Source organism: Oncorhynchus clarkii, chromosome 9 (genome assembly GCF_045791955.1).
Source record: "Oncorhynchus clarkii lewisi isolate Uvic-CL-2024 chromosome 9, UVic_Ocla_1.0, whole genome shotgun sequence".
Classification (NCBI taxonomy): domain Eukaryota; kingdom Metazoa; phylum Chordata; class Actinopteri; order Salmoniformes; family Salmonidae; genus Oncorhynchus; species Oncorhynchus clarkii.
In genome coordinates, this window is record NC_092155.1 from 22,883,425 (window position 1) to 22,895,525 (window position 12,101).

Consider the following 12,101-nt stretch of genomic DNA (forward strand, 5'->3'; position numbering starts at 1 on the left):
GACGCACGGCTCTCGACCTTCGCCTCTCCCGAGTCCGTACGGGAGTTGCAGCGATGAGACAAGACTAACTACCAATTGGATACCACAAAGTAAAAAAATCAATAAAAAAGGTTTTATGATACCTGAAAATACTGCAGAGTAATTCAAAGCCATTTGCAAACTGACCTCTTTGTCCACCTGACAGTAAGTGTTCTTGTTTCAAACACACATCTTTAAAGGGACAGTTTACTCAGAATACAAGCAAAAATGGTTTTCAACCTACCTTGGCTGCAGTTGATTTAAGAAGGCAGCTTTGGCATATTTTGTTTCTTTTCAAAACTTAAAAGCCAAATTTTTGTTAATGTTAGCGTTCTCAGTAACAATTAAAATGAAACTGTTCTTGTGCCTGTGTAATAAAACTGTAATTACATTTGGAACAACATTTTATTGGCATTTTGTTACATAATACGTTGGTAATTGCATTTTAATTGCATTGCAATGAGCTGAGAGGTTTTGTAACTACTCTCCACAAGAGGAATAGTGACTTCCTTATTCCACTTATGTAATAACTCCATTATTATGCAATTATTAAGCAATTTCCAAAGTCCTATGTAACAACAATGTTGCTATTGTAATAATCACTAAGTTACTACAGATGTAGAAGAACTTGATGTCAATGTATTACCTTATGTCTCACTCATTATAAAAATATGTTTGTTAGTCATTTTGAAGTGGCAAAAGTGGTCTACTCTAATGTTGAGGAGATTCCATGTCCCTCATGCATTTCATTGTAGGCTATAGGCTATATTAAGATTCATATCTAAGAGCCCTCCAAACCATGGGCTTATGATCATATATTTAGACTTATTCAACTAGTTGTTGTAGTTTTTGGTTCTTCATCAAATATTTGGCAGCCATGAAATAAAGATTTATTTTTAGAATAAGTAGGAAGGGAAGCGCGTCTAAGGAACACAGTTGTAGATGTTGGTAGACAGAATGTGCTCTTTGGTAAAAGGGGTAAATTGGTCATCAAAAAGAAAGGAGGACCAAGGAACTCTTTATATAATTAATTAAAAGGACTTTATCTACATGTCATGTTCAATGGAAACAAAGTTTAAAAACTCTGGCTCGTTTCGGCTGCATGGCCTTCGTCAGGGAGTAGATTAATTTCTGTTTTCAAATAACTTGTATATATTCAAGAGAGGTATTCAAAACACTGAGACCTGAGACCTGTATTTGAATATCAAAGAAAATGGTTGCCTTTTAATTGAAACTTTAAATAATCTATATTCGACTACCTCGAGTATTTGAAAAGTTGGTGTTTTCAAATAAACTACAAAATACTCAAATGTTGTGCCCAGGTCTGGTATAAGCATTCAATACATTTCTGTCCCCTGCCAGTGGTTTTTACAAGCGGTAGAAAACCTTTTTTTCCCTTTTGTTTTTTCAACCCCGCTCGTTTGACCTGCCTTTTAGGGGTACTAGCACATGAGCACTTGAGCAACGTTCTCTCTCCACTCCCAGTGGCTTTAATGAGCTGATCCTGGTGCTTGAGCGTTACTTACAGTTATGGGAAGGTCATAAATGTGGGATTTATGTTTCAGGTGTGGTTGGGAATGCTGATGCTTCCGTCGGTAAGAGAGGAGTAGACATAATCTCGGTGTGGCCTGCCGCATACCTAGTGTCTGCGTGTGTGTGTCTGTATGTGTTTGCGTGTGTGTCTTAAGGAGAAGGGTGTGTGGTATGACATTGATGTCTGCTGTCAAGCTGTTTGTATTTTAAGATGAATGTACATGGATTTCTGTCTATATACAGATAGAGGTAACTGCCAAGATAGAGGAAACACTAACAAAGTGTCTTAATAGGGCGTTGGGCCACCATGTGCCACCAGAACAGATTCAGTGTGCCTTGTCATAGATTCTACAAGTGTCTGGAACTCTATTGGAGGGATGCAACTCCATTCTTCCATGATAATTCCATCATTTGATGTTTTGTTGATGGTGGTGGAAAACGCTGCCTCAGGAGCTGCTCTAGAATCTCCAATAAGTGTTGAATTGGGTTGAGATCTCGTGACTTAGACACACAACAAACACCTTATACCACTGTATGCTCCTTTAATGAAGACCCCTCTTTCAAAGTAATTGAGATCTCTTCTTCTAGTCATGGTATCCAAAATAATGGGCAACTGGGCATTTCTACACACAACCCTAAGCATGATGGGATGTTAATTGATTAATTAACTCAGGAACCACACTTGTGTCAAAGCACCTGCTTTCATTATACTTTATATCCCTCATTTACTCAGGTGTTTTCTTTATTTGGGCAGGTTCCTGTATATATTCTGTACATTTTGCATCAGGGTTATATAGAGATACAGTAGGCCTAGCAATGTTCCTACTTTGCCACTGTTATCAGTAAATTAAAAATATTACACAGACAGGTTAAAGAGGTTATCCAATTTTGTTCACCTGGGGTGTATTCACGAGGAACCAAATGTACCAAAAATTCTAATTTCGTAGGCAAAACGTTTTGCATTGCAAAGTGCTTTGCTACAGTTTGTTACATTGTGCACTAATGAATACACCCCTGCTGCTCTGTATTGATCCTGATGTGTTTGCGAAACTCCACCGTTTTCAGCAACTCCAAAACATACTTCAGTCACATGACTTGTAACTCTAGTGCAGTGGTTCTCAATCCTGGTCCTTTGGGATCCAAAGGGGTTGCACAGTTTTGTTTTTGCCCTACCTGATTCAAATCATCAAAGCCTGATGAGGAGTTGTTGATTTGAATCAGGTGTGTAGTGCTAGGACAAAAGCAAAACTGTGCAACCCCTTTGGGTCCCCAGGACCGAGATTGAGAACCACTGCACTAGTGTATGGGATACAAACTCTGTGTGACTCTGAGGCTGACCTAATATAGACACCATACTGTCATACTATGGACACCATACTGTCCCAATATGGACACCGTACTGTCATATTATGGACACCATAATGTCATACTATGGACACTGTACTGTCATACCATGGACACCATACTGTCATGCTATGGATACCGCACTGTCCTAATATGAACACCCGACTGTCATTCTATGGACACTTGAGTTGGTGATGGTTTATGTTCACAAGGAAAAAACTGAAATGTTCAGTACTGCGCCTATCTGCTATCACCTTGCTACAGTATCAGCTAACATGATGCTGCAACACATTACGAACATTCTCTGAACATATATAGTATGTATAAGCTGGAAGTAAAAGCCTAAGTGTTGTTGTCCATTAGTTTACTCCAATTTGAGGAGGGGTGGTAGGGTTAGGGGGAAATAACAAAGGAAAATATGTTTGAAAGAGATTTTATATATATATATATTATATTTACAAAAAAATATGAGATTTTGGAAATGATGCAGACAATTACATTGATGGAAGCTACAATCTATCTGCAATATTATAGCTGATTTACAGCCTTTACATTTATTTAAATAATAGTACATTCTCTAAACACCTACCTACTAACTCATAGTTCTTATCCCGACTATTTGGGTACTGACATTATGGGCATTTTAATTCCAGTAGACAGGAGACCATTAGCATAGCTTCTTGGGTGGCTGGAGCTGTGTTTCTCTAAATCATTAAGCTAATTATACAAGCTAATTAATCAGCAAGCTCCAATGCCGGGTGTAAGAAGCAGAACGCCACCGCTCTTTGTTGGCTTGCATAATGAAAGAAATCATTTTTAGAACTCTTGAGAGGGAAAAATGAAGGGTGGGACAAACTTTGATCTGTCGAAGAGTAAACAGATGATTTTGAATATTTAAGTGATGAGGTGGAAGAATAAACCAAAGGCTCGGTTGTGGGTAGAATACGAAAGGACACAGTACGAGCTGAGACTTTGAATTATCCCCGGCCTTTTGAGTTTGGAGAGGGTTGGGTGTATGTGTGTGTGAGCTTGTGTTTTGTACGTGTGAGAGCTTGTGCGATTCTGTGTGTGTGAATGTGTGTCGTTGGTGAGAAGGAGCTCTCTCTCTGGTCCTTCGAGGCTCGTCTGTGTTCCTTTATGTCCCCATTATCTCCCAGCTGTCCACCGATATGCAGCTGAAGACAAATCAATTAAGGCTGCTCACAGACAGAGAGAGGGAGGGTGAGAGAGGGAAAGAGAAAAAGAGAGAGGATGAGACTGAGAATGGAGAGACTGTGTGTGTGTGTGTGCGTGTGAGTGAGAGAGAGGGGGAGAGATAAATAAAGATATAGGTAGAGGTGGATGGGTGGGGGCATTGTTTGTTTACAAACAAACAAACAATGTATGAAAACAATGTAAATGTCAGTGATTGTATAATGAGGAAACTGTCACTTCATAAATATGTGTAGGTGTATTTTGGGTGGACACCTTTATGAACTGAAAACCACTGAGCCCGACCACTGGCTTCTCTGGACTTCCATAGGGGCTTTGTTTGTAACACTATTGTTTCCTTTCTTGGTATTCTGTATAATCAGTGAAGCAATGAACTCCAGTGTTCAGTGATACTTGGTCAATATTATTTGGTTGCGTCTCAAATGTCACCTTGTTCCCTACAAAGTGCACTACCTTTGACCAGGGCCCATAGGGGATATGGTCCCATTTGTGTCACATTGACATCCTCCCCATGCAGAAGTCACAGATGATATGCATGATCGTATTGACACATGTATTGCCATCACATGGTTGGCTCTAAATGGGTAATAAAAACATTAACAGTCGTTTGGTGTTATCACCTAAATCCATCCTCTCATCTTCTTTTCCAGGGAAATTCCAGAGGAGTTCTGATTCTTTCATTCCTTCCGGTCCGAGGCGGCATTGCTATCAACTGTTCCAAACAGGTAAGAGTAATGCAGATCGGTGATACATTTCTTCATCCCGTTCAAACTTTAAGCACTTTTGTTGAAATGTCAACCCTCCACCGATGCCATATCAAACCAGTCACTAAATGAAATGGGGAAATAAAGGAGCTATAGGTTGTCTTATAGATTATTGTCACATAACTGAGATGAATCAACCAATTGACTTCAAAAACAGCTGCCTTTTTAACAGCTGTATTGTATACGGCACATATGTCAGAGTCAAGGCCCGCGGGCCACATCCGGCCCGCAAGAAGGTTTTTTACGGCCCCTGGGATGATCTTGATTTATTATTAGAACCGGCCCGCAGCAAGCCGGCAGCCCACAGATCTTTTACACGCACCAATACTACATTTCCCACAATGCAAAGGTGACGCACCGAGCAGTAGGCTGCTTCATTTCAATATTTATTGGCACAGCAGTCGTCAGCATCACAGTAAAATTAACTTTCAGATACCCATCAAAAATGGCAAAACGGAAGGTGGATACTGAGAACCGGGGGTTTCAAACAAGGTGGGAGTCGGAGTATATGTTCACGAAGGTAGCTGGAAAACCTGTGTGTCTTCTGTGTGGAGAAAGTGTGGCGGTACTGAAAGAGTATAATCTGAGACGACATTATGAAACGAAACACGCGGACAAAAACAAGAATATGGACATGGAACAAAGGCTACAAAAGGCAGAGGAATTAAAACGAGGCCTCAAATCTCGACAGGCTCTGTTCAAAAAAGCCAAATCACAAGGCCAGGCTGCTGTCAAGGCCAGTTTTATTTTGGCAGAAGAGATCGCTAAATCAGCCCGGCCATTTACGGAGGGGGATTTCATCAAAAACTGCATGATTAAAGTTTGTGACGAAGTTTGCCCAGAAAAAAGGCAACTCTTTTTAAATGTGAGTCTGAGCAGAAACACCATTGCCGAGAGAGTAGACCAGTTGTCCATCAATCTAAAAGAGCAGCTTGTGAAAAAGGGAAAAGATTTTATTGCATATTCCTTGGCTGTGGATGAGAGCACCGACATTTCTGACATTGCCCAGTTGTCAATTTTCATCCGCGGAGTGGACTCCAACCTAAGCGTGACAGAGGAGTTTTTGGCTTTACGTCCTATGCATGGCACAACTACGGGGCATGATTTGTATGAAGAGGTGTCAAGATGTGTAAATGAGATGGAGCTGCCTTGGGAAAAACTCGTGGGTTTGACAACCGACGGAGCACCTGCGATGTGTGGACACAGGAGCGGACTGGTGGCGAAGATACGGGAAAAGATGCAAGAGGAAAACGCGACAGGTGAGCTGACAGCTTATCATTGTATCATACACCAGGAAGCGTTGTGCGGTAAAGCCTTGAAAATGGAGCATGTAATGAGCATCATCACGCGCACAGTTAACTTTATCAGAGCCAAAGGTTTGAATCACCGCCAGTTCAAGGCATTTCTGACGGAGTTAGAAACGGAGCATGGTGATTTGCCTTATCACACAGAGGTGCGATGGCTAAGCCAGGGAAAGGTGCTTCAAAGATGTTTCGAGCTTCGTGAGGAGATTTGTCTGTTCTTGGACAGCAAAGGGAAAGACACAACACAACTCCGAGACGAAATGTTTCTGTGTGAAATGGCTTTTCTGTGTGACATTACGAGTCATCTGAATGCAATAAACTTGCAGCTGCAGGGTCGGGATCGTGTCATCTCTGATATGTACAGTACAGTGAAGGCATTTAAAACCAAACTGACTCTGTGGGAGACGCAGATGCGGAAAGAAAATTTGAGCCACTTTCCCAGCTGCCAGACCATGAAAGAGAAGCTCTCTACCAGTGCGTTCCCGAGCACACAGTTGGCTGATAAAATAGGTATGCTTGCCGCTGACTTTCGACGCCGATTTGCTGACTTTGAAGCACAAAAAAGCAGGTTGGAACTGCTCGGTAACCCATTTGCTGTTGACGTGGAAAGCTCACCACCAAACCTCCAAATGGAGTTGATTGACCTCCAATGCAATGATGCACTGAGGGCAAAATATGCGGCAGTGGGTGCTGCGGAGTTCGCCCGTTTCCTCCCCGGCACAATGCCCCAGCTGCGCATCCAGGCTGCTCAAACGTTGTCTATGTTTGGCAGCACATACCTGTGTGAACAACTGTTTTCTTTGATGAACCTGAACAAAACATCACACAGAAGTCGACTTACTGCTGAACACCTCCACTCAATTCTGAGGATTTCTTCAGCTCAGAGCCTTACCCCGAACATTGATGAACTTGTGGAAAAGATGGGACACCACCAAGTATCACCCTCAACCTCAAACAAGTGAACATTACTGTGCAATCACATATTTAGAGTTTTTACTCAGTTCAAGTTTAAAAGTTAAAATTTAATATTTGTTTTCACTGCATGTTACTTCTCCTTAAACAAAGTGTTGTTTTTGATTAATAGATTTTTGCACTTTATTTTTTTGTATTTCAATCCAATTATATTTTAAAAATATTTCAGTTGAGTGGATGATAGAAAATTGCTATTATTGTTTTTTCTTTGAAGTAAATTTAGCCCACTTTTGCTAAAATAGAAAATATAGTCTACTGATGGTGCCTTGAATACCGGTTTCTTTCATTTAATGTTCATGTTATGGGGATATTTATATAAAGGAAATTTGTCTTTTGTGTCTGTTGAAAATTAAAGATTACTGACAGAGCCATAAGAAAATATTGCTTTATTTATCTGATCATATTGTAATATATTTGTTAGGTTTTCAGTAGGTTCAATTAGGTTCACTAGACTATATGCGTCATTTAAAAATTTTTCAATGAACATTCGAACAGTCCGGCCCTCGTCTTGTAGCTGATTTTTTTATTTGGCCCTCCGTCCATTTGACTTTGACACCCCTGGTATACGGTATATCATACAAACCAGTTTAGCTAAACACCACAGATAAAGCATGCTAGCAGCACCCCCCCAGGGTAAGCAGGTCTATTGCTGTTCCTCTCCATAGAGTCTCCATAGAGTCTCAATAGAGTCTCCATAGACGCACTGGTGATGGAAGGGAGGCCTATCTCCACATGTCTACCGGGGGAGAGAGGAAGTGGAGTTGGACAGGTTTTATTTGTGTAGAGCTTATGGTGGTGTGTGCAGAGAGCTAGTTGACACACACTCACACACACACAGGCTGTCTCTCCCTGTCATCACTGGAGGGTCCCAAGCCATTCCCTTCCCTAGAGGTATCTCCTCGACAGCGAGCTGGAAACTCTACCCTTCAGACAGACAACAACTCCAACAGCCAACACTGCACACCTACACTGGCTTTTCAACTGTACTGTTACTCTATGTAAACATACCATTATGTAAGGGATAATCAGTAATGGGCTATGCGTTTTATGTGAAATAATGCACGACGTGGAAGGTGTGTGCCACGATTCGCTAGCCGTGTCACTAACCTTTCACAGAGATTCATTCTTTTTCAGAGAACGCATGGCGTCTGATAGAAATGTAGGCAACTACTGTAGAAATATGTTCAACATCCACTGAAGTAGCTAGCAAGTTTACAAGATAGCTACAGTAGTTGCCTTGGTAACCAAACAGACTTGCTAGCTTAGCAAACCAAACCATCAGTCCTAGCTTGCTATTATGAAATTGAATTCAACATTGCCAATATTGTTCAGATTTTGCTTTCAAAGCATCTCAAACATGTAAGAACATGGTTACCAACATATTTTAAAAAAATGTATTGACATAATTTCATTAAAAACATTATTTTAGAGATATAGTCCCGTGGATGGATCTAGAGTAGGAGGATCTAGAGTTGCTACCCAAGCCGACTGGTTGTTCATTTTATCGGTTAGGTTGCCAGAGACGCAACCCAGTCGTGAAGTCTTTTTTGTTCTATGTACTGTATAACTATGGACACGACTCAGTCATTCGTTCTAAGTGTTCCGATGCCAAGCTGGCTGGAAATGTTCTTATCCCTTGCTTACTAGCTAGCCAACTACGGCTAACACAGTCACGCCAAACAGTGCAGCCAAAATAACAGCAAAGTAGCTGCATACATCCATAATAATGAGCTAGTGATGTGTGATTTCCTGGCATAGGACACTTTTGAGAGGAGGACACTTTTCAGAGGTGCTAGCCAATACACAGCTAACACAATAATTTAAAACTTAAACTGCAAAAACAGCATACTAGCTGCATTTTGTTTAGTTTGACCTGTTTTCTATTGAAATTCCTTTGTATATATCCATAAAAATTATGGTGATTCATGATTTCGATTGGCTGAGAAAAGATTTCTGTCTCGTCCTGACAAGTTAATCCTCAATGGGACAGTGAAGATCACATTTCAATACTGAAACTACGTTGCAAAGGTCAGAGAGACAGATAGCAAGGTTTATACAAATATCTGCTGCTGAAAACTAAATGCTAGCTTAGAAGAAAGGGGAGATAATGTCTCGATGCTTTTTTACAGTGGAGATACATTTTTGAAATTGCCTGGTTGGGCTGATGAGACAGTGGATTTTGCAGAGAGATGGAACAGTGAATAGGCATTTGAACTTCATAGCCGGTGGTAACTTGTGGAATAGACACCAGTTGGAATGCAGCTTTAACCAATCAGCATCCAGGATTAGAACCACCCATTGTATAAAGGGAAAATAATGCATGCTCTAGACGGCCCTTCAAGCCAATCAGAGGCAAGAATTCAGATCAACATTATTATCCCACCATAAGGAAATACATTTTGTCATGTGCTTAAAAAGACATGAAACGACACAAAATAATTCATTCAAAGTGCTATAGCTACACATTCAAAGTGAAAGTGCAATATGCCGTATACTTGAGGGACCAACAGACGATCTATTATACAGCCTAATGGCTGTTGGAATAAAAGAGTCCCCATATCTATCTGTTTTAATTTTATTTTGAAGAAGTCTGGCTGCTGCTGTGACTGAATTTTGAGTGATGTGTACTGTCCTGTAAAATGCTTTCAAGTTTTAGAGATGAGCTGAGTTTTGTGTACAGGTTGGAGGCTGATTCTTGATCTGTACCAATTATCCTTCCTGCCGTCTTAATCAAGCGCTGAAGCTTGACTTGGTCTTGCACTCACATGTTTCTGAACATGCATATCAGACCAAAGTACAGCACACTCTGCAGGAGAGATATATAGACCATTTGTAAGATATGCAGTTTGCTTAATTATTTTTGTTTGCGTACAGTATCGGTGAAAGTACACAACCTTGAGGGGCTCCAGTATTCACCGTTCTAGATGTAGAGATGGAGGTGTTAAACTTCACTTGTTGAGCACAGTTCATGAGGAAACTATTAATCCACTAGATCAGAAGAGAGTTGACACCCACATTCACCAGCTTACCCACCAGTAGGTGGGGTTGGAATGTGTAAAACGCGCTACCAAAGTCAATTAATAACATTTTCACTAGGCTATTTGCCTTTTTTAAATGTTCATAGATATTGTTCAGCATGACCAGTGTCACGTCATCAACACCCACAGAGGCAGAGTAGGCAAATTGGTTTGAGTATTTCATAGGTTACCCACGGTTTATTATTGGGGGAGATATGGAGTTTCTTTTTAGGAATAACGAGATCCTCACATAAACGGATGTACTCAGAGACGGTATCTGCTGCCTCTTCCAGGTCATGGGTGCTGTCTGTCAGGGCAGCCCAGTCAGTGGACTCAAAACAGTCCTTGAGGGCTTCAGTAGCTTCAGGAGTCCGTCTTTTAATCTCCACCTTTTTAACCTTCTCTCACTGCAGACGCGTTTTGTATACTGGGATGAGCTTGAACCATGTTATGATCCGAACCCCCAAGATTGGGCAGTACCTTGGAAAATGTTACCATAACCCAGGTCCAGACAGGTTTAATTTCGGGTAGGACATGCTGATATGATGGTAAATGTTCAGATAGATTGCACATGTTGAAGTCTCTTCCGTAATTAGCTTTACTGCTTCAGATGACTCTGTCTCAGCCTGGGTTTCAAGGTCATGAATCAAGACAGCAGCTGTTTGGTTGTCAGTGGAGGGGGCTATGTAAACAATAAATAGTTGGACCTGATTAATTTCCCGTGGCAAGTAGGTTAAGAGCAAGAAGTTTAATGTATTTTGTACAGATCTGATACTTAGTTGTAATATGGGCAGGTTTGCAATATTTCTCGTTGATGAAAGCACAAAATCCATCACCTTTTCTCTTTCCAGAGTTGATGTTTCGGTCCATTCTAACAATTGTGTAGCCATGCAGCTTCACAACAGAGTCGGGATCCTGTTCCGTACGACAGGTCTCAGATAGACAGATCAAGCAGGATTGTCGATACTCTGAGAGATATTGGGTACAAGTCCATAGCTCATCAGTCTTATTCCTTATGCTTTGTACATTGCCATGCGCAATAGATGGAAGAGGTGTTCTGTTTTTTAATCCGATTCTGAATTCCTCCTCTACTGCCCCGTTTCCTTAGATGCCTTTACTTGAGAACTTGTTGATTGTATTAGTTGTGGTATTCCATTGCAGTGTAGACTTGAGGCAAAGGGTCGGAGATTAAACAGAACATCTCTTGCATATGATATCCACGGTTGTGGCTCACTGTATCCATTGAGGTTTAGATCGACAGCTTGTTTGGTGCGTTTCACAAAAAAAAAAGATAACAAGTTACAGCCAATGTACTGCTATTTGCCTCATTATTATTTATCCGATTTAATACCTCTAAAAAGTTGGTTGGTTGAGGTAGTTCGCAACTTTAAAACACTTTAAACAAAATAAAACACGGAAGAGAGGAGCACAAATGACCATGTCGCTGCAAGAACAGACACCAGTAACATACCTATGGCGGAGGGTCATAAAGCAAATGCCATGTTATAAGTAAGCACATACTGTACTGTAAGCTTTCTCATGCATTTTCCCCACATGGTTAACAACATCATTAAAAGTTTTTTGAGCAGTATATTATCTATTACCATAGCCCATGTTTATGAATACACTCATACTTTGTATTCACTTTAGGTCATCGGGGAGCAAACAACTCTACTACTCAAGTACTTCTGTGTAAATAGGCCATTCAAAACATACCATGATCCAAATTCCAACATCCCATGTACAATATGCTTTCATCAAAACACAATCCTATCCATGGCCATTTGCCAAAAGTATACAATATATTGTATTTGATGACATGCATTTTTTTTTTTTTTACATCATATCTCATTAGCGCGTTGTTAATAATGTCCACATTTATGGAATTGCTTAGAGGTTACATGGATAGGCTATCCTTGTTTTGGGAGTTTATTTTC

The 12,101-nt window shown here is 40.6% G+C and overlaps 1 protein-coding gene across 3 annotated transcripts in view; it reads left to right on the plus strand.

Annotated features, from left to right (window-relative positions):
- The window catches only part of LOC139416097 (receptor-type tyrosine-protein phosphatase delta-like), a 602,231-nt gene that overhangs the window by 232,543 nt on the left and 357,587 nt on the right, over nucleotides 1–12,101 (plus strand). For all 3 annotated transcript variants that reach the window (XM_071164375.1, XM_071164379.1, XM_071164380.1), the window contains exon 5: nucleotides 4,758–4,832. The gene's annotated coding sequence lies outside the window, so the exon portion shown is untranslated. The remainder of the gene's footprint in view (nucleotides 1–4,757; nucleotides 4,833–12,101) is intronic.